The sequence below is a fragment of the Arachis hypogaea genome, chromosome 16 (assembly GCF_003086295.3).
Source record: "Arachis hypogaea cultivar Tifrunner chromosome 16, arahy.Tifrunner.gnm2.J5K5, whole genome shotgun sequence".
Taxonomy (NCBI): Eukaryota; Viridiplantae; Streptophyta; class Magnoliopsida; order Fabales; family Fabaceae; genus Arachis; species Arachis hypogaea.
In genome coordinates, this window is record NC_092051.1 from 29,227,929 (window position 1) to 29,252,293 (window position 24,365).

The window sequence follows — 24,365 nt, forward strand, 5'->3', positions numbered from 1 at the left end:
AAGATACAAACAGCTGACCAAAAAGTGTTCTTCTGACATGCTTTCAGAATGGACCATCCTGGATATATTCTATAATGGTTTATCTGAGCTATCAAAGATGTCATTGGATACTTCTGCAGGTGGATCCATTCACCTAAAGAAAACGCCTGCAAAAGCTCAAGAACTCATTGACATGGTTGCTAATAACCAGTTCATGTACACTTCTGAGAGGAATCCTGTGAGTAATGGGACGCCTATGAAGAAGGGAGTTCTTGAAATTGATACTCTGAATGCCATATTGGCTCAGAACAAAATATTGACTCAGAAAGTCAATATGATTTCCCAGAGTCTGAATGGAATACAAGCTGCATCCAACAGTACTCAAGAGGCATCTTCTGAAGAAGAAGCTTATGATCCTGAGAACCCTGCAATAGCAGAGGCAAATTACGTAGGTGAACCTTATGGAAACACCTATAATCCATCATGGAGAAATCATCCAAATCTCTCATGGAAGGATCATCAAAAGCCTCAACAAGGCTTTAATAATGGTGGAAGAAACAGGTTTAGCAATAGCAAGCCTTTTCCATCATCCACTCAGCAATAGACAGAGAACTCTGAACAAATTACCTCTAATTTAGCAAACTTAGTCTCTGATCTATCCAAGGCCACTGTAAGTTTCATGAATGAAATAAGGTCTTCCATTAGAAATTTGGAAGCACAAGTGGGCCAGCTGAGTAAAAGGATCACTGAAATCCCTCCTAGTACTCTCCCAAGCAATACAGAAGAAAATCCAAAGAGAGAGTGTAAGGCCATTGATATTACCAAAATGGCCGAACCCAAAGAGGGAGAGGAGGACGTGAATCCCAGTGAGGAAGACCTCCTGGGATGTCTAGTGATCAATAAGGAGTTTCCTTCTAAGGAACCAAAGGAATCTGAGGCTCATCTAGAGACCATAGAGATTCCATTGAACCTCCTTATGCCCTTCATGAGCTCTGATGAGTATTCCTCTTCTGAAGAGAATGAGGATGTCACTGAAGAGCAAGCTGCCAAGTTCCTTGGTGCAATCATGAAGCTGAATGCCAAATTATTTGGCATTGAGACTTGGGAAGATGAACCTCCCTTGTTCACCAATGAACTAAGTGATCTGGATCAACTGACATTGCCTCAGAAGAAACAGGATCCTGGAAAGTTCTTAATACCTTGTACCATAGGCACCATGATCTTTAAGGCTCTGTGTGACCTTGGTTCAGGAATAAACCTCATGCCCCTCTCTGTAATAGAGAAACTGAGAATCTTTGGGGTGCAATCTGCTAAAATCTCATTAGAGATGGCAGACAATTCAAGAAAACAGACTTATGGACAAGTAGATGACGTGTTAGTAAAGATTGAAGGCCTTTACATCCCTGCAGACTTCATAGTCCTAGATACTGGGAAGGATGAGGATGAATTCATCATCCTTGGAAGAGCTTTCCTAGCCACAGCAAGAGCTGTGATTGATGTGGACAGAGGAGAATTGATCCTTCAAATAAATGAGGACAACCTTGTGTTTACAACTCAAGGATCTCTCTCTGCATCCATGGAGAGGAAGCATAAAAAGCTTCTCTCAAAGCAGAGTCAAACAAAGCCCCCACAGTCAAACTCTAAGTTTGGTGTTGGGAGGCCACAACCAAACTCTAAGTTTGGTGTCAAACCCCCATACCCAAACTCTAAGTTTGGTGTTGGGAGGTCTCAACAAAGCTCTGCACATCTGTGAGGCTCCATGAGAGCCCACTGTCAAGCTATTGACATTAAAGAAGCGCTTGTTGGGAGGCAACCCAATGTTTATTTATCTAATTCTATTTTTATTTTTCATGTTTTCTTAGGTTCATGATCATGTGGAGTCACAAAATAAACGAAAAGTTTAGAAACAGAGCATGGTTCTGGCGCTGAACGCCCAAAATGGGCAGTATCTGGGCGCTGAACGCCAGAATCGCACCCTGGAGAAGAGCTGGCGCTGAACGCCCAGAACAAGCATGGTTCTGGCGTTCAACACCAGAAATGGGCAACAAATAGGCGTTGAACGCCCAAAATGGGCACCAACCTGGCGCTGAACGCCCAGAGTTGTGTGCAAGGGCATTTTACATGCCTAATTTGGTGCAAGGTTGCAAATCCTTAAACACCTCAGGATCTGTGGACCCCACAGGATCCCCACCTACCTCCATTCACTCTCTTCTCTCTTCTCAATCATCCTCTATTCCCAATAAACACTCTTCCCCAAAACCCTTCACTTATCACCTCCATCCCTCTTCCCTATTAACCCTTCACCACTCACATCCACCCACTCTTCCCCATAAACCTACCCAATAAACTCCACCTACCTTCAAAATTCAAAATCAATTTCCCACCCAAACCCACCCATATGGCCGAACCTTAACCCCCCCTCCCTTCCCTATATAAATCCTTCCATTCTTCTACATTTTCACACAACACAACCCTCTCTTTCCCTTCTTGGCCGAAACACACCTCCCCCCTCTTCTCTATATTTCCTTCTTCTTCTTCATCTTATTCTTTCTTTTCTTGCTCGAGGGCGAGCAATATTCTAAGTTTGATGTGATAAAAGCATAAGCTTTTTGTTTTTCCATTACCATTGATGGCACCTAAGACCGGAGAATCCTCTAGAAAAGGAAAAGGGAAGACAAAAGCTTCCACCTCCGAGTCATGGGAGATGGAAAGATTCATCTCCAAAGCTCATCAAGACCACTTCTATGATGTTGTGGCCAAGAAAAAGGTGATCCCTGAGGTCCCTTTCAAACTCAAGAGAAATGAGTATCCGGAGATCCGACATGAAATCCAAAGAAGAGGTTGGGAAGTTCTAACAAACCCCATCCAACAAGTCGGCATCCTAATGGTTCAAGAGTTCTATGCCAATGCATGGATCACTAGGAACCATGATCAAAGTAAGAACCCGAATCCAAAGAATTATGTTACAATGGTTCGGGGGAAATACTTAGATTTTAGCCCGGAGAATGTGAGGTTGGCGTTTAACTTGCCTATGATGCAAGGAGATAAACGCCCCTACACTAGAAGGGTCAACTTTAATCAAAGGTTGGACCAAGTCCTCATGGACATATGTGTGGAAGGAGCTCAATGGAAGATTGACTCCAAAGGCAAGCCGGTTCAACTAAGAAGACTGGACCTCAAGCCTGTAGCTAGAGGATGGTTGGAGTTCATCCAACGCTCCATCATCCCCACTAGCAACCGATCTGAAGTTACTGTGGATCGGGCCATCATGATCCATAGCATCATGATTGGAGAGGAAGTAGAAGTTCATGAAGTCATCTCCCTTGAACTCTACAAAATAGCCGAAAAGCCCTCCCCTGGGGCAAGGCTAGCTTTTCCTCATCTTATTTGCCATCTATGTTACTCAGCTGGAGCTTTCATAGAAGGAGACATTCACATTGAGGAAGAGAAGCCCATCACTAAGAAAAAGATGGAGCAAGCAAGAGAGCCCATTCATGGAGCTCAAGAGGCGTATGAAGCTCATGACCATGAGATCCCGGAGATGCCTCAAATGCATCTTCCTCTACAAAACTATTGGGAGCAAATCAACACTTCCCTAGGAGAATTAAGTTCTAACATGGGACAATTAAGGGTGGAACATCAAGAGCACTCCATCATCCTTCATGAAATTAGAGAAGATCAAAAAGCAATGAGGGAGGAGCAACAAAGACAAGGAAGAGACATAGAAGAGCTCAAGGACATCATTGGTTCCTCAAGAAGGAAACGCCACCATCACTAAGGTGAATTCATTCCTTGTTCTTATTTCTTCTGTTTTTCGTTTTCTATGTTATGTGCTTATCTATGTTTGTGTCTTCATTACATGATCAGTAGTAGTTAGTAACTATGTCTTAAAGTTATGAATGTCCTATGAACCCATCACCTCTCTTAAATGAAAAATGTTTTAATTCAAAAGAACAAGAAGTACATGAGTTTTGAATTTATCCTTGAACTTAGCTTAATTATATTGATGTGGTGACAATGCTTCTTGTTTTTTGAATGAATGCTTGAACAGTGCATATGTCTTTTGAAGTTGTTGTTTAAGAATGTTAAATATGTTGGCTCTTGAAAGAATGATGACTAGGAGACATGTTATTTGATAATCTGAAAAATCATAAAAATGATTCTTGAAGCAAAAAAAAGCAGCAAAGAACAAAGCTTGCAGAAAAAAATAGGCGAAAAAAAATAGAAATAGAAAAAGCAAGCAGAAAAAGCCAAAAGCTCTTAAAACCAAGAGGCAAGAGCAAAAAGCCAATAACCCTTAAAACCAAAAGGCAAGGGCAAATAAAAAGGATCCCAAGGCTTTGAGCATCAGTGGATAGGAGGGCCTAAAGGAATAAAATCCTGGTCTAAGCGGCTAAACCAAGCTGACCCTAACCATGTGCTTGTGGCGTGAAGGTGTCAAGTGAAAACTTGAGACTGAGCGGTTAAAGTCAAGGTCCAAAGCAAAAAAAGAGTGTGCTTAAGAACCCTGGACACCTCTAATTGGGGACTTTAGCAAAGCTGAGTCACAATCTGAAAAGGCTCACCCAATTATGTGTCTGTGGCATTTATGTATTCGGTGGTAATACTGGAAAACAAAGTGCTTAGGGCCACGGCCAAGACTCATAAAATAGCTGTGTTCAAGAATCATCATACTGAACTAGGAGAATCAATAACACTATCTGAACTCTGAGTTCCTATAGATGCCAATCATTCTGAACTTCAATGGATAAAGTGAGATGCCAAAACTATTCAAGAGGCAAAAAGCTATAAGTCCCGCTCATTTAATTGGAGCTATGTTTCATTGATAGTTTGGAATTTATAGTATATTCTCTTCTTTTTATCCTATTTGATTTTCAGTTGCTTGGGGACAAGCAACAATTTAAGTTTGGTGTTGTGATGAGCGGGATAATTTATACGCTTTTTGGCATTGTTTTGAGTAGAATCTAGTTACTTTTAGGGATGTTTTCATTAGTTTTTATGTTAAATTCACATTTCTGGACTTTACTATGAGTTTGTGTGTTTTTCTATGATTTCAGGTATTTTCTGGCTGAAATTGAGGGACTTGAGCAAAAATCAGATTCAGAGGTTGAAGAAGGACTGCTGATGTTGTTGGATTCTGACCTCTCTGCACTCAAAATGGATTTTCTGGAGCTACAGAACTCAAAATGGCGTGCTTCTAATTGCGTTGGAAAGTGGAAATCCAGGGCTTTCCAGCAATATATAATAGTCCATACTTTGCCCAAGTTTAGACGATGCAAACGGGCGTTCAACGCCAGCTCTCTGCCCAATTCTGGCGTCCAGCGCCAGAAACAAGTTGCAAAGTGGAGTTCAACGCCCAAAATGGCACAAAAGCTGGCGTTCAACTCCAAGAAAGACCTCTCCATGTGTAGACTTCAAGCTCAGCCCAAGCACACACCAAGTGGGCCCCGGAAGTAGATTTATGCATCAATTACTTACTTTTGTAAACCCTAGTAGCTAGTTTATTATAAATAGGACTTTTTACTAGTGTATTAGACATCTTAGGATCATCTTTGGACGCCTGGTTCTTAAATCAGAGGGGCTGGCCATTCGGCCATGCCTGGACCTTTCACTTATGTATTTTCAAACGGTAGAGTTTCTACACTCCATAGATTAAGGTGTGGAGCTCTGCTGTTCCTCAAAGATTAATGCAAAGTACTACTGTTTTCTATTCAATTCATCTTATTTCGCTTCTAAGATATTCATTCGCACTTCAACCTGAATGTGATGAATGTGACAATCATCATCATTCCCTATGAACGCGTGCCTGACAACCACTTCCGTTCTACATTAGATTGAATGAGTATCTCTTAGATCTCTTAATCAGAATCTTCGTGGTATAAGTTAGATTGATGGCGGCATTCATGAGAGTCCGGAAAGTCTAAACCTTGTCTATGGTATTCCGAGTAGGACTCTGGGATTGAATGACTATGACGAACTTCAAACTCGCAAGTGCTGGGCGTAGTGACAGACGCAAAAGGATAGTAAATTCTATTCCAGTATAATCGAGAACCTCAAAGATGATTAGCCATGCAGTGACAGCGCATCGGACCATTTTCACAGAGAGGAATAGGATGCAACCATCGACAAGGGTGATGCCTCCAGACGATTAGCTGTGCTGTGACAGAGCATTTGGACCATTTTCCCGAGAGGATTGAAAGTAGCCATTGGCACCGGTGACATCCTTACAAAAAGCCAGCCATAGAAAGGAGTAAGACTGATTGGATGAAGACAGCAGGAAAGCAGAGGTTCAGAGGAACGAAAGCATCTCTATGCGCTTATCTGAAATTCTCACCAATGATTTACATAAGTATTTCTATCCTTATTATTTTATCTATTTTCGAAAACTCCATAATTATTTTATATCCGCCTGACTGAGATTTACAAGGTGACCATAGCTTGCTTCATACCAACAATCTCCGTGGGATCGACCCTTACTCACGTAAGGTTTATTACTTGGACGACCCAGTGCACTTGCTGGTTAGTTGTATTGAAGTTGTGACAAATTATGAATTGAGATTAGAGCACCAAGCCTTTGGAGCCATTACCAGAGATCACAATTTCGTGCACCAAGTTTTTGGCGCCGTTGCCGGGGATTGTTCGAGTTTGGACAACTGACCGTTCATCCTGTTACTCAGATTAGGTAACTTTCTTTTCGTTTTCTTTTCAAAAATTTTTCAAAAATATTTCAAAATTTTCTCACCTATTTTCGAAAAAAAAAAATTTTCAAAAAAAAAAAAAATGTTTTCAAAAATATATTTTTCTTCAGAATTTTTAAGAATGAATTTTAGTGTTTCATGAAGCATGTTGAAGCCTGGCTGGCTGTAAAGCCATGTCTAATCCTTCTGGATAGGGCATGTTAGGCGTGTCATGTCTGAGTTACATACTAAAGCTTGGCTGGCTATTAAGCCATGCCTGACCCTTTGATTGGAGCTTTAGACTAAAGAGCATAAGATTCTTGGAATTCATATTAAAAATTTTGGAATCCTTATTTTTCTTTTTCAAAATGATTTTCGAAAAAATTAAAAGAAAATACAAAAAAATTATAAAATCATAAAAATCAAAAATATTTCATGTTTCTTGTTTGAGTCTTGAGTCAAGTTGAAAGTTTGGTGTCAATTGCATATTCATCTTGCATTTTTCAAAAAATTCATGCATTCATAGTGTTCTTCATGATCTTCAAGTTGTTCTTGATAAGTCTTCTTGTTTGATCTTGATGTTTTCTTGTTTTGCATATTTTCTTATTTTACATGTGCATTTTTGCATCCATAGAGTCTAAACATGAAAGATTTCTAAGTTTGGTGTCTTGCATGTTTTCTTTGCATATAAAAATTTTCAAAAATATGTTCTTGATGTTCATCATGATCTTCAAAGTGTTCTTGGTGTTCATCTTGACATTCATAGCATTCTTGCATGCATTCATTGTTTTGATCTAAAAATTTTCATGCATTGCATAATTTTCATGTTTTTCTCTCTCATCATAAAAATTCAAAAATAAAAAAAATATCTTTCCCTTTTTCTTCTCATAAATTCGAAAATTTGGATTGACTTTTTTAAAAATTTTTAAAATCTAGTTGTTTTTATGAGTCAAATCAAATTTTCAATTTAAAAATCTTATCTTTTTCAAAAATAAAATCTTTTTCATTTTTCTTAGTTATTTTTGAAAATTCTAAAAATATTTTTCAAAAATCTCTTTTCTTATTTTTTTCACATAATTTTCGAAAATAACATCATCAATTAATGTTTTGATTCAAAAATTTCATGTTTGTTACTTACTTGTTAAGAAATATTCAAACTTTAAGTTCTAGAATCATATATTGTGATTTCTTGTGAATCAAGTCATTAATTGTGATTTTAAAAATCAAATCTTTTTCAAAACTAATTTCAATCATAGATTTTCAAAAAATTATCTTTTTATCATATCTTTTTCAAAAATTTGATTTCAAAATATCTTTTCTAACTTCTTATCTTCTTATCTTTTCAAAATTGATTTTCAAAATTGTTTCAACTAACTAACTAACTTTTTGTTTGTTTCTTATCTTTTTCAAAACTACCTAACTAACTCTCTCTCTCTCTCTAATTTTCAAAAATATCTTCCCTCTTTTTCAAAATTTTTTTTAATTAACTAATTATTTTATTTTTTTATTTGAATTTTCAAAAAAAAAACTACTAACCTTTTTCAAAAACTATTTTCGAAAATTACTAACTCTTTTTCAAAAATTATTTTCGAAAATTCTCTCCTCCTCTCATCTCCTTCTATTTATTTATTCATCTACTAACACTTCTCTTCATCTCACATCTCTGCTCCTATCATCACCTTTGTGTTTGGATTCTTCATTCTTCTTTACCCCTATTCCTTTTCTTCTTCTACTAACAATAAGGAACCTCTTTACTGTGACATAGAGGATTCCTCTTCTTTTCTTGTTCTCTTTTCTTTCTTATGAGCAGGAACAAGGAAAAAGACATTCTTGTTGAAGCTGATCCAGAACCTGAAAGGACTCTGAAGAGAAAACTAAGAGAAGCTAAATTACAACAATCCAGAGACAACCTTATTGAAAATTTCGAACAAGTAAAGGAGATGGCAGCCGAACCCAACAACAATAATGCAAGGAGGATGCTTGGTGACTTTACTGCACCAAATTCCAATTTACATGGAAGAAGCATCTCCATTCCTGCTATTGGAGCAAACAATTTTGAGCTGAAACCTCAGCTAGTTTCTCTGATGCAGCAGAACTGCAAGTTTCATGGACTTCCATCTGAAGATCCTTTTCAGTTCTTAACTAAATTCTTGCAGATCTGTGATACTGTTAAGACTAATGAAGTAGATCCTGAAGTCTACAGGCTCATGCTTTTCCCTTTTGCTATAAGAGACAGAGCTAGAGTGTGGTTGGACTCTCAACCCAAAGACAGCCTGAACTCTTGGGATAAGCTGGTCACGGCTTTCTTAGCCAAGTTCTTTCCTCCTCAAAAGCTGAGCAAGCTTAGAGTGGATGTTCAAACCTTCAGACAGAAAGAAGGTGAATCCCTCTATGAAGCTTGGGAAAGATACAAACAGCTGACCAAAAAGTGTCCTTCTGACATGCTTTCAGAATGGACCATCCTGGATATATTCTATGATGGTTTATCTGAGCTATCAAAGATGTCATTGGATACTTCTGCAGGTGGATCCATTCACCTAAAGAAAATGCCTGCAGAAGCTCAAGAACTCATTGACATGGTTGCTAATAACCAGTTCATGTACACTTCTGAGAGGAATCCTGTGAGTAATGGGACGCCTATGAAGAAGGGAGTTCTTGAAATTGATACTCTGAATGCCATATTGGCTTAGAACAAAATATTGACTCAGCAAGTCAATATGATTTCCCAGAGTCTGAATGGAATGCAAGCTGCATCCAACAGTACTCAAGAGGCATCTTCTGAAGAAGAAACTTATGATCCTGAGAACCCTGCAATAGCAGAGGTAAATTACGTAGGTGAACCTTATGGAAACACCTATAATCCATCATGGAGAAATCATCCAAATCTCTCATGGAAGGATCATCAAAAGCCTCAACAAGGCTTTAATAATGGTGGAAGAAACAGGTTTAGCAATAGCAAGCCTTTTCCATCATCCACTCAGCAACAGACAGAGAACTCTGAACAAAGTACCTCTAATTTAGCAAACTTAGTCTCTGATCTATCCAAGGCCACTGTAAGTTTCATGAATGAAACAATGTCTTCCATTAGAAATTTGGAAGCACAAGTGGGCCAGCTGAGTAAAAGGATCACTGAAATCCCTCCTAGTACTCTCCCAAGCAATATAGAAGAAAATCCAAAGAGAGAGTGCAAGGCCATTGATATTACCAAAATGGCCGAACCCAAAGAGGGAGAGAAGGACGTGAATCCCAGTGAGGAAGACCTCCTGGGACGTCCAGTGATCAATAAGGAGTTTTCCTCTGAGGAACCAAAGGAATCTGAGGCTCATCTAGAGACCATAGAGATTCCATTGAACCTCCTTATGCCCTTCATGAGCTCTGATGAGTATTCCTCTTCTGAAGAGAATGAGGATGTCACTGAAGAGCAAGCTGCTAAGTTCCTTGGTGCAATTATGAAGCTGAATGCCAAATTATTTGGCATGGAAACTTGGGAAGATGAACCTCCCTTGTTCACCAATGAACTAAGTGATCTGGATCAACTGACATTGCCTCAGAAGAAACAGGATCCTGGAAAGTTCTTAATACCTTGCACCATAGGCACCATGATCTTTAAGGCTCTGTGTGACCTTGGTTCAGGAATAAACCTCATGCCCCTCTCTGTAATAGAGAAACTGGGAATCTTTGGGGTGCAAGCTGCTAAAATCTCATTAGAGATGGCAGACAATTCAAGAAAACAGACTTATGGACAAGTAGAGGACATGTTAGTAAAGGTTTAAGGCCTTTACATCCCTGCTGACTTCATAGTCCTAGATACTGGGAAGGATGAGGATGAATTCATCATCCTTGGAAGACCTTTCCTAGCCACAGCAAGAGCTGTGATTGATGTGGACAGAGGAGAATTGATCCTTCAAATAAATGAGGACAACCTTGTGTTTACAACTCAAGGATCTCTCTCTGCATCCATGGAGAGGAAGCATAAAAAGCTTCTCTCAAAGCAGAGTCAAACAAAGCCCCCACAGTCAAACTCTAAGTTTGGTGTTGGGAGGCCACAACCAAACTCTAAGTTTGGTGTCAAACCCCCATATCCAAACTCTAAGTTTGGTGTTGGGAGGTCTCAACAAAGCTCTGCACATCTGTGAGGCTCCATGAGAGCCCACTGTCATGCTATTGACATTAAAGAAGCGTTTGTTGGGAGGCAACCCAATGTTTATTTATCTAATTCTATTTTTGATTTTCATGTTTTCTTAGGTTCATGATTATGTGGAGTCACAAAATAAACGAAAAGTTTAGAAACAGAATCAAAAACAGCGGAAAAAAAATCACACCCTGGAGGAAGCACCTGTCTGGCGTTCAACGCCAGAACAGAGCATGGTTCTGGCGCTGAACGCCCAAAATGGGCAGTATCTGGGCGCTGAACGCCTAAAATGGGCAGCATCTGGGCGCTGAACGCCAGAATTGCACCCTGGAGAAGAGCTGGCGCTGAACGCCCAGAACAAGCATGGTTCTGGCGTTCAACGCTAGAAATGGGCAACAAATGGGCGTTGAACGCCCAAAATGGGCACCAACCTGGCGCTGAACGCCCAGAGTTGTGTGCAAGGGCATTTTACATGCCTAATTTGGTGCAAGGTTGCAAATCCTTAAACACCTCAGGATCTGTGGACCCCACAGGATCATCTCAGGATCTGTGGACCCCACAGGATCCCAACCTACCTCCACTCACTCTCTTCTCTCTTCTCAATCATCCTCTATTCCCAATAAACACTCTTCCCCAAAACCCTTCACCTATCACCTCCATCCCTCTTCCCTATTAACCCTCCACCACTCACATCCACCCACTCTTCCCCATAAACCTACCCAATAAACTCCACCTACCTTCAAAATTCAAAATCAATTTCCCACCCAAACCCACCCATATGGCCGAACCTTAACCCCCCTCCCTTCCCTATATAAAGCCTTCCATTCTTCTTCATTTTCACACAACACAACCCTCTCTTTCCCTTCTTGGCCGAAACACACCTCCCCCCTCTTCTCCATATTTTCTTCTTCTTCTTTATCTAATTCTTTCTTTTCTTGCTCGAGGGCGAGTAATATTCTAAGTTTCATGTGGTAAAAGCATAAGCTTTTTGTTTTTCCATTACCATTGATGGCACCTAATACCGGAGAATCCTCTAGAAAAGGAAAAGGGAAGACAAAAGCTTCCACCTCCGAGTCATGGGAGATGGAAAGATTCATCTCCAAAGCTCATCAAGACCACTTCTATGATGTTGTGGCCAAGAAGAAGGTGATCCCTGAGGTCCCTTTCAAACACAAGAGAAATGAGTATCCGGAGATCCGACATGAAATTCAAAGAAGAGGTTGGGAAGTTCTAACAAACCCCATCCAACAAGTCGGCATCCTAATGGTTCAAGAGTTCTATGCCAATGCATGGATCACTAGGAACCATGATCAAAGTAAGAACCCGAATCCAAAGAATTATGTTACAATGGTTCGGGGAAAATACTTAGATTTTAGCCCAGAGAATGTGAGGTTGGCGTTTAACTTGCCTATGATGCAAGGAGATGAACGCCCCTACACTAGAAGGGTCAACTTTAATCAAAGGTTGGACCAAGTCCTCATGGACATATGTGTAGAAGGAGCTCAATGGAAGATTGACTCCAAAGGCAAGCCGGTTCAACTAAGAAGACTGGACCTCAAGCCTGTAGCTAGAGGATGGTTGGAGTTCATCCAACGCTCCATCATCCCCACTAGCAACCGATCTGAAGTTACTGTGGATCGGGCCATCATGATCCATAGTATCATGATTGGAGAGGAAGTAGAAGTTCATGAAGTCATCTCCCTTGAACTCTACAAAATAGCCGAAAAGTCCTCCCCTGGGGCAAGGCTAGCTTTTCCTCATCTTATTTGCCATCTATGTTACTCAGCTGGAGCTTTCATAGAAGGAGAAATTCACATTGAGGAAGAGAAGCCCATCACTAAGAAAAATATGGAGCAAGCAAGAGAGCCCATTCATGGAGCTCAAGAGGCGTATGAAGCTCATGACCATGAGATCCCGGAGATGCCTCAAATGCATCTTCCTCCACAAAACTATTGGGAGCAAATCAACACTTCCCTAGGAGAATTAAGTTCCAACATGGGACAATTAAGGGTGCAACATCAAGAGCACTCCATCATCCTTCATGAAATTAGAGAAGATCAAAAAGCAATGAGGGAGGAGCAACAAAGACAAGGAAGAGACATAGAAGAGCTCAAGGACATCATTGGTTCCTCAAGAAGGAAACGCCACCATCACTAAGGTGGATTCATTCCTTGTTCTTATTTCTTCTGTTTTTCGTTTTCTATGTTATGTGCTTATCTATGTTTGTGTCTTCATTACATGATCAGTAGTAGTTAGTAACTATGTCTTAAAGTTATGAATGTCCTATGAACCCATCACCTCTCTTAAATGAAAGATGTTTTAATTCAAAAGAACAAGAAGTACATGAGTTTTGAATTTATCCTTGAACTTAGCTTAATTATATTGATGTGGTGACAATGCTTCTTGTTTTCTGAATGAATGCTTGAACAGTGCATATGTCTTTTGAAGTTGTTGTTTAAGAATGTTAAATATGTTGGCTCTTGAAAGAATGATGACTAGGAGACATGTTATTTGATAATCTGAAAAATCATAAAAATGATTCTTGAAGCAAGAAAAAGCAGCAAAGAACAAAGCTTGCAGAAAAAAATAGGCGAAAAAAAAAATAGAAAAAGAAAAAGCAAGCAGAAAAAGCCAAAAGCTCTTAAAACCAAGAGGTAAGAGCAAAAAGCCAATAACCCTTAAAACCAAAAGGCAAGGGAAAATAAAAAGGATCCCAAGGCTTTGAGTATCAGTGGATTGGAGGGCCTAAAGGAATAAAATCCTGGCCTAAGCGGCTAAACTAAGCTGTCCCTAACCATGTGCTTGTGGCGTGAAGGTGTCAAGTGAAAACTTGAGACTGAGTGGTTAAAGTCAAGGTCCAAAGCAAAAAAAGAGTGTGCTTAAGAACCCTGGACACCTCTAATTGGGGACTTTAGCAAAGCTGAGTCACAATCTGAAAAGGTTCACCCAATTATGTGTCTGTGGCATTTATGTATCTGGTGGTAATAGTGGAAAACAAAGTGCTTAGGGCCACGGCCAAGACTCATAAAATAGCTGTGTTCAAGAATCATCATACTGAACTAGGAGAATCAATAACACTATCTGAACTCTGAGTTCCTATAGATGCCAATCATTCTGAACTTCAATGGATAAAGTGAGATGCCAAAACTATTCAAGAGGCAAAAAGCTATAAGTCCCGCTCATTTAATTGGAGCTATGTTTCATTGATAGTTTGGAATTTATAGTATATTCTCTTCTTTTTATCCTATTTGATTTACAGTTGCTTGGGGACAAGCAACAATTTAAGTTTGGTGTTGTGATGAGCGGATAATTTATACGCTTTTTGGCATTGTTTTTAGTATGTTTTTAGTAGAATCTAGTTACTTTTAGGGATGTTTTCATTAGTTTTTATGTTAAATTCACATTTCTGGACTTTACTATGAGTTTGTGTGTTTTTCTATGATTTCAGGTATTTTTTGGCTGAAATTGAGGGACTTGAGCAAAAATCAGATTCAGAGGTTGAAGAAGGACTGCTGATGCTGTTGGATTCTGACCTCCCTGCAATCAAAATGGATTTTCTAGAGCTACAAAACTCAAAATGGCACGCTTCCAATTGCGTTGGAAAGTAGAAATCCAGGGCTTTCCAGAAATATATAATAGTCCATACTTTGCCCAAGTTTAGACGACGCAAACTGGCGTTCAACGCCAGCTCTCTGCCCAATTCTGGCGTCCAGCGCCAAAAACAAGTTGCAAAGTGGAGTTCAACGCCCAAAATGGCACAAAAGCTGGCGTTCAACTCCAAGAAAGACCTCTCCATGTGTAGACTTCAAGCTCAGCCCAAGCACACACCAAGTGGGCCCCGAAAGTGGATTTATGCATCAATTACTTACTTCTGTAAACCCTAGTAGCTAGTTTATTATAAATAGGACTTTTTACTAGTGTATTAGACATCTTAGGATCATCTTTGGACACCTGGTTCTTAGATCAGAGGGGCTGGCCATTCGGCCATGCCTGGACCTTTCACTTATGTATTTTCAAACGGTAGAGTTTCTACACTCCATAGATTAAGGTGTGGAGCTCTGCTGTTCCTCAAAGATTAATGCAAAGTACTACTGTTTTCTATTCAATTCATCTTATTTCGCTTCTAAGATATTCATTCGCACTTCAACCTGAATGTGATGAACGTGACAATCATCATCATTCCCTATGAACGCGTGCCTGACAACCAATTCCGTTCTACATTAGATTGAATGAGTATCTCTTAGATCTCTTAATCAGAATCTTCGTGGTATAAGTTAGATTGATGGCGGCATTTATGAGAGTCCGGAAAGTCTAAACCTTGTCTGTGGTATTCCGAATAGGACTCTGGGATTGAATGACTGTGACGAACTTCAAACTCGCAAGTGCTGGGCGTAGTGACAGACGCAAAAGGATAGTAAATTCTATTCCAGTATGATCGAGAACCTCAAAGATGATTAGCCATGCAGTGACAGCGCATCGGACCATTTTCACAGAGAGGAATAGGATGCAACCATCGACAAGGGTGATGCCTCCAGACGATTAGCCGTGCTGTGACAGAGCATTTGGACCATTTTCCCGAGAGGATTGAAAGTAGCCATTGGCACCGGTGACATCCTTACAAAAAGCCAGCCATAGAAAGGAGTAAGACTGATTGGATGAAGACAGCAGAAAAGCAGAGGTTCAGAGGAACGAAAGCATCTCTATGCGCTTATCTGAAATTTCCACCAATGATTTACATAAGTATTTCTATCCTTATTATATTATCTATTTTCAAAAACTCCATAATTATTTTATATCCGCCTGACTGAGATTTACAAGGTGACCATAGCTTGCTTCATACCAACAATCTCCGTGGGATTGACCCTTACTCACATAAGGTTTATTACTTGGATGACCCAGTGCACTTGCTGGTTAGTTGTATCGAAGTTGTGACAAATTATGAATTGAGATTAGAGCACCAAGCCTTTGGAGCCATTACCAGAGATCACAATTTCGTGCACTAGTGAGCATCTTTCCTATCTTTTCCTAGTGAATTTGCATTTAATTTGTTGAGTTTAATCAAGAATTAATTATCTTTTAGCCACTATGGATGCTACTTTAAGTCTTGTACAATTCTGTTTATTTTAGGTAGCATTCGGTTGGATTTGATGGAGCTTCCGCAGAAAAAGAGAAGAAGGCTATATAGGGCAGGAATGGCTTAGAGGATGGAGAGGAAGCTTGCACAAATGGAATCAGCACAAGAATTAAAGGAGATGACCAGCAAGGAGTGACGCGTGCGCGTACCTGACGCGTGCGTGTGATTTGGAGATTTGCTCAACGACGCGTGCGCGTACCTGACGCGTACGCGTGACATGCGAAGAAGACCATCGACGCATACGCGTGACATGCGCCACGTGCAGAAAACGCAGAAAACGCTGATTTTAATTCTGATTTAAACTTTAATTTTTAGAAAATAGGAAAAGATATTATATTAGTTTTAGAAGATAGATTTTAAATTAATTAGGATTAGATATAAAAGAAAAAAGAAACTTCTCTTCCGGGGATGATTTGATTCGAACAACGTTCCACTTTTCATTCAACCTTAGCCCAATTTACAGTTTACCAGAATCCTAGTTTTCACTCTTTTTCATGAGCAACTAAACCTTCACTGTTAAGGTTAGGAGCTCTGTCTATTGTATGAATTGATACTATTATTTTTCTATTTTAGTTCATGTATTGATTTATAATTCAAGAATTTTTTCGTTCTTTATCTTATGAATTTGGGTGGAACAGAAGTATGATCCTCTTTCTAATTGAGTTCTTGTATAACTTGGAAAAGCTCTTTACTTGAACAACAGCTTGAAAACAATTTCTCCTAAATTCTAATTATCTGGACTTAACGGGATACGTGACATATAATCCTCTTATATTTGGATAATTAGAATTTTTGTGGCATAATAACTAGAATTAAACTTCACCCCCTAATTGGAATTAATTGACCAAGGAATTGGTGGTTGATGAGAGTTAGAGGAGACTAGAAAGGTCTAAGGAATTAGGGTCTAGTCACATATAGTTTGCCATGAATTAAATCTTGCATGATTAAAATAGTTAGTAAGAAAAATCAATCCAGAAAATAGATAACTCTGAAGCCTTAACTGTTTCTCCATATTGTTTTTCCAACTTATTTACTTGCCTGTCTTCTGATATTCTGAATTTACTGTTTAATGCTTTTGAACTCTCAAACACAATTTTCTGCTTGTCTAACTAAGTAAATTAATCAACCATTGTTGCTTAGTCCCTCAATCCTCGTGGGATCAACCCTCACTCACCTGAGGTATTACTTGGTACGACCCGGAGCACTTGCTGATAAGTTTGTGGATATAAATTCCGCACCAAGTTTTTGGCGCCGTTGCCGGGAATTGATAGTGATTAACAACTATTAGTTGTTTGATTGCTTATATTAGGCATTTTAGTTTTAATTTTATTTAAATTTTGATTTAGTATTTTCAAAAAAAAAATAAATAAATAAATAGCACTAATATTTTTCTTAATTTCTGAAATTAAGTTTGATGTTTTCTAGTTAGTCTTATTTTAATTTTTCTTATTTAATTTGCATAATAATTTTGAAAATTTTTGTTCTATTTTAATAAGTAATTTTCGAATTTTAGAGTTAATTTTTTTAGTATCTTTTATTTTATTTCTTTTACACAGGTTACCTCACTGGGAATTCTCTACACTCTGACGTAGAGATTCCCATCTTTTCTTGTTTTCTGTCTGTTTATGCCCAGGAACAGAGACAAGGAACCTCTCTTAGACTTTGATCCTGAACCTGAAAGAACTTTCAGGCCGCATTTGCAACAAGCAAGACTTTACAAGGCTGCAGAATCCACTATGGATCCTAACAATGCTGCTAATACCAATGTGGCAAATCCGAATGGGAATGAACAACAAAGGAGAGTACTTGGGTCTTACTCTACTCTTACTGCAGATCTTTATGGGAAAAGCATTGTGGTGCCTCCTATAGCTACGAACAACTTTGAGTTGAAGCCACAATTGGTCACCCTGGTGCAACAAAACTGCTAGTATCATGGTCTTCCCCAAGAAGACCCAAATCAATTTATTTCTAACTTTCTACAGATTTGTGATACTGTGAAGACAAATGGAGTGAACCCAGAGGTGTACAAACTCATGCTCTTCCCGTTTGCTCTGAGGGATGGAGCAAAGCTATGGCTAGATTCCCAACCCAAGGAGAGTTTGGATACTTGGGACAAAGTTGTCACTGAGTTTCTTACTAAATTTTTCCCACCAAAGAAGCTGACTAAGCTTAGGGTGGAGGTTCAGACCTTCAGGCAGAAGGATGGTGAAACTCTTTATGAAGTTTGGGAAAGATACAAGCTACTGACTAGGCAATGCCCTCTGGACATGTTCTCCAAATGGACCCAACTAGATATCTTTTATGAAGGCTTGGGTGAAATGTCCAAAATGTGCTTAGATAATTCCGCAGGTGGTTCACTGCACAAGAAGAAGACACCGGAGGAGACTACTGAGCTTATTGAGTTGGTTGCTAGCAACCAATATTTATACTCATCTAACAGGAATTTTGTGAACTCAGAGACTTCTCAGAAGAGAGGTCTGTTGGACATGGAAGCTGTTAATGCTATTCTTGCCCAGAACAAGCTGATGTCTCAGCAAATAAATTTACTTACTCAGCAGATGGGTGGCATACAAGTCTCAGCTATCAATACCCAAAATCCACCTCAAGAGGTCTCTTATGACATGACAGGTAATTTTGTACAAAATGAAAATTATGATTATGCTCAATCTTTTTCTGAATAGGTAAATTACATGGGGAGTGGTCCTAAAAACCCCAATAATGATCCATACTCTAAGATATACAATCTTGGGTGGATGGACCAACCTTAGAGATCTCAGAATTTCAACAATAATTCTCAGGGCGGTTTCCAACAGAACAATCATAATAACCGCCAATTTCAGTCTCATCAACAACAACCACCTCAGCAGACAAACTCTCAATCCCAACAAGATTCTAATTGGGAGATGATGAGGAGTTTTATGCAGGAAACCAGAGCCTCCATTAGAAACTTGGAGGTGCAAATGGGCCAACTGAGCAAGTAAATACCTGAGAGGTCTGCAAATACAATTTAAAACTTGGAGACTCAGATGGGTCAATTAGCCACAAAAGTTAATGAAATTGATAAGAAGACCATTAATAGCCTTCCTGGTAACACAATTCTAAATCCAAGAGAGGAATGCAAGGTTATCACCTTGATAAGTGGACAAGTGGCAAGTATGGAAGCATAAGTTAATGAGGAGCCAGTTAAAAAAGAAGCGACAGAGGAGAAGAAGGAAGGAGTAGAGCACGTCCCTCCAAAGCGTGCGGACAACCATTTCCAGACTCTCTTAACACTTATCCTACATTGCCGAAGGCTCCTGAGTACAAGCCTAAAATGCCATATCCTCATAGACTTCAAAAGGAGACCAAGAACAAGCAGTTTTCAAAGTTCTTGGAAGTCTTCAGAAAGTTACAAATCAATATTCCTTTTGCTGAGGTTTTGGAGCAAATGCCTCTTTATGTCAAATTCATGAAGGAGTTGTTGTCAAATAAGAAGCCTTTAAAGGGAGATGAGACAGTGGTCTTGACTAAGGAATGCAGCGCCATAATTCAGAATAACTTGCCAAGGAAGATGCCAGATCCAGGGAGCTTTCAAATTCCATGCACCATTGGGAACACAACCTTTGAGAAAGAGTTATGTGATCTGGGAGCAAGCTTCAATTTAATGCCCTTGTCTGTGATGAAGAAGCTCCAAATCCAAGAGGCACAACCCACACGGATAACATTACAGATGGCAGACAAATCTATAAAGTCTGCATACGAATTAGTGGAAAATATCTTGGTCAAAGTGGGTAAGTTCTTCCTCCCAGCAGATTTTGTGATTCTTGACACAAGATAGGATGAGAATGCCTCTATAATCCTAGGAAGACCTTTCCTAGCCACTGGGAGAGCTCTAATTGATGTAGAAGTGGGTGAATTAGTGCTTAGAGTGCATAATGAGCAACTGGTCTTTCATGTCTTCAAAGATATACATTCAGTAGGTGAAGAAGAGAGGTGCATGCAGACTGAGCTTATTGATCCAAACCTTCAAAACCCCCTGATGATGTACCACAAAATCTACAGCTCAAACCTCCCTTGGTGACAATCAACAAACTTCTCCCTGACATCAAACCTAAGTTTGGTGTTGGGAATGCATCATCCACCAAGGGAGAGGGTCCTAAAAAGAAAGTACCCAGAGGATAAAAAATAAAAATATCCCCACTGAAGATTTCTCCCCAGGAATGAAAGTGGTGTTGACTCGAGATCCAGTGTGGATTTATACAGTAAACAAAATCCTCTCTCTGGAGCATATTGAGCTACTTTATAAAGACACAGGAAAGAAGTTCAAAGAGAAGAAGGCTATATAGGGCAGGAATGGCTTAGAGGATGGAGATGAAGCTTGCACAAATGGAATCAGCACAAGAATTAAAGGAGATGACCAGCGAGGAGTGACGCGTGCGCATACCTGACGCGTGCGCGTGATTTGGAGATTTTCTCAGCGACGCGTGCACGTATGGTGCACGAAATTGTGATCTCAGGCAACGGTGCCAAAAACTCTGTACGCACGTCTTAATAAATTGTTTTTCATTCACAACTTCGATACAACTAATCAGCAAGTGCACTGGGTCGTCCAAGTAATAAACCTTACGTGAGTAAGGGTCGATCCCACGGAGATTGTTGGTATGAAGCAAGCTATGGTCACCTTGTAGATCTCAGTCAGGCGGATATAAAATAGTTATGGAGTTTTCGAAAATAAATAATAAAATAAGGATAGAAATACTTATGTAAATCATTGGTGAGAATTTCAGATAAGCGCATAGAGATGCTTTCGTTCCTCTGAACCTCTGCTTTCCTGCTGTCTTCATCCAATCAATCCTACTCCTTTCCATGGCTGGCTTTATGTAAGGACATCACCATTGTCAATGGCTACTTTTGATCCTCTCTGGAAAATGGTCTGATGTGGTGTCACTGCATGGCTAATCGTCTGGAGGCATCACCGTTGTCAATGGCTGCGTCCCATCCTCTTGTGAAAATGGTCCAACTGCTCTTTCATAGCACGGCTAATCATCTGAGGTTCTCGATCATGCTGGAATAGGATTCACCCTCCTTTTGTGTCTGTCACTATGCCCAGCAATCGCGAGTTTGAAGTTCGTCACAGTCATTCAATCCCAGAGTCCTACTCGGAATACCACAGACAAGGTTTAGACTTTCCAGACTCTCATGAATGCCACCATCAATCTAACTTATACCACGAAGATTCTGATTAAGAGATCCAAAATATACTCATTCAATCTAAGGTAGAACGGAAGTGGTTGTCAGGCACGCGTTCATAGGGAATGATGATGATTGTCACGTTCATCACATTCATGTTGAAGTGCGAATGAATATCTTAGAAGCGGAATAAGTTGAATTGAATAGAAAAACAGTAGTACTTTGCATTAATCTTTGAGGAACAGCAGAGCTCCACAACTTAATCTATGGAGTGCAGAAACTCTACCGTATGAAAATACATAATTGAAAGGTCCAGGCATGGCCGAATGGCCAGCCCCCAAAACGAGATCACAAGATCAAAAATACAATCCAGGATGTCTAATACAATAGTAAAAAGTCCTATTTATACTAGACTAGTTACTAGGGTTTACAGAAGTAAGTAATTGATGTATAAATCCACTTCCGGGGCCCACTTGGTGTGTGCTTGGGCTGATCTTGAATGTTACACGTGTAGAGGCTCTTTTTGGAGTTGAACGCCAGGTTGTAACGTATTTCTGGCGTTCAACTCTGGTTTGTGACGTGTTTCTGGCGTTTAACTCCAGACAGCAGCGTAGAACTGGCGTTCAACGCCCTTTTACATCATCTAAACTCGGTCAAAGTATGGACTATTATATATTGCTGGAAAGCCCTAGATGTCTACTTTCCAACGCAATTGAAAGCGCGCCATTTTGAGTTCTGTAGCTCCAGAAAATCCACTTTGAGTGCAGAGAGGTCAGAATCCAACAGCATCAGCCATCCTTCTTCAACCTCTGAATCTGATTTTTGCTCAAGTCCCTCAATTTCAGCCAGAAAATACCTGAAATCAAAGAAAAATACATAAACTCATAGTAAAGGCTAGAAATGTGAATTTAACATAAAAACTAATGAAAACATCCCTAAAAGCAACTAGATTATACTAAAAACATACTAAAAACAATGCCAAAAAGCGTATAAATTATCCGCTCATCACAACACCAAACTTAAATTGTTGCTTGTCCCCAAGCAACTGAAAATCAAATAGGATAAAAAGAAGAGAATATACTATAAATTCCAAACTATCAATGAAACATAGCTCCAATTAAATGAGCGGGACTTGTAGCTTTTTGCCTCTTGAATAGTTTTGGCATCTCACTTTATCCATTGAAGTTCAGAATGATTGGCATCTATAGAAACTCAGAGTTCAGATAGTGTTATTGATTCTCCTAGTTCAGTATGATGATTCTTGAACACAGCTATTTTATGAGTCTTGGCCGTGGCCCTAAGCACTTTGTTTTCCAGTATTACCACCGGATACATAAATGCCACAGACACATAATTGGGTGAACCTTTTCAGATTGTGACTCGGCTTTGCTAAAGTCCCCAATTAGAGGTGTCCAGGGTTCTTAAGCACACTCTTCTTTTGCTTTGGACCTTGACTTTAACCGCTCAGTCTCAAGTTTTCACTTGACACTTTCACGCCACAAGCACATGGTTAGGGACAGCTTGGTTTAGCCGCTTAGGCCGGGATTTTATTCCTTTAGGCCCTCCTATCCACTGATGCTCAAAGCCTTGGGATCCTTTTTATTTACCCTTGCCTTTTGGTTTTAAGGGCTATTGGCTTTTTGCTCTTGCCTCTTGGTTTTAAGAGCTTTGGCTTTTTCTGCTTGCTTTTTCTTTTTTTTTTTCTTTTTTTTCGCTATTTTTTTCTGCAAGCTTTGTTCTTTGCTGCTTTTTCTTGCTTCAAGAATCATTTTTATGATTTTTCAGATTATCAAATAACATGTCTCCTTGTCATCATTCTTTCAAGAGCCAACATATTTAACATTCTTAAACAACAACTTCAAAAGACATATGCACTGTTCAAGCATTCATTCAGAAAACAAGAAGCATTGTCACCACATCAATATAATTAAACTAAGTTCAAGGATAAATTCGAAACTCATGTACTTCTTGTTCTTTTGAATTAAAACATTTTTCATTTAAGAGAGGTGATGGATTCATAGGACATTCATAACTTTAAGACAAGGTTACTAAATACTAATGATCATGTAATGAAGACACAAACATGGATAAGCACTTAACATAGAGAAAACGAAAAATAGAAAATAAGAACAAGGAATGAGTCCACCTTAGTGATGGTGGCATTTCCTTCTTGAGGAACCAATGATGTCCTTGAGCTCTTCTATGTCTTTTCCTTGTCTTTGTTGCTCCTCCCTCATTGCTTTTTGATCTTCTCTAATTTCATGAAGGATGATGGAGTGCTCTTGATGTTCCACCCTTAATTGTCCCATGTTGGAACTTAATTCTCCTAGGGAGGTGTTGATTTGCTCCCAAAAATTCTGTGGAGGAAAGTGCATCCCTTGAGGTATCTCAGGGGTTTCTTGATGATGAGCTTCTTCATGTGCCTGTTGAGATCCATGAATGTGCTCTCTTGTTTGCTCCATCCTTTTCTTAGTGATGGGCTTGTGAGATGAATCTTTCCATCTCCCATGGCTCATAGGTGGAAGCAATTGTCTTCCCTTTCCTCTTTCTTGAGGTTTCTCTGGCCTTAGGTGCCATTAATGGTTATGGAAAAACAAAAAAGCTATGCTTTTACCACACCAAACTTAGAATGTTGCTCGCCCTCGAGCAAAAGAAGAAAGAATAGAAGAAGAAGAAGAAGATATGGAGGGGATGGAGGGATGTGTGTATTCGGCCATATGGGTGGGATTGGGTAGGAAAGATATGTTGAATTTTGAAGGTAGGTGGGTGTATGGATGTGAGTAGTAAATGGAAAACATAAGGGATGACCATGAATGGAGAGAGAGATGGTGAGGTAAGTGGGGATCCTGTGGGGTCCACAGATCCTGAGGTGTTCAAGGATTTACAACCTTGCACCAAATTAGGCATGCAAAATGCCCTTGCACATAATTCTGGGCGTTCAGTGCCAGATTGGTGCTTGTTCTGGGCGTTGAACGCCCATTTGTTGCCCATTTCTGGCGTTGAACGCCAGAACCATGCTTGTTCTGGGCGTTAAGCCCCAGCTCTTCTCCAGGGTGCAATTCTGGCGTTCAAACACCCAGATGTTGCCCATTTTGGGTGTTCAGCGCTAGAACCATGCTCTGTTCTGGCGTTGAACGCCAGTGAGATCCTCCTCCAGGGTGTGATTTTTCTTCTGCTGTTTTTGATTCCGTTTTCAATTTTTATATTTATTTTGTGACTCCACATGATCATGAACCTAATAAAACATGAAAGAACAAGAAAAATAAAATTAGAT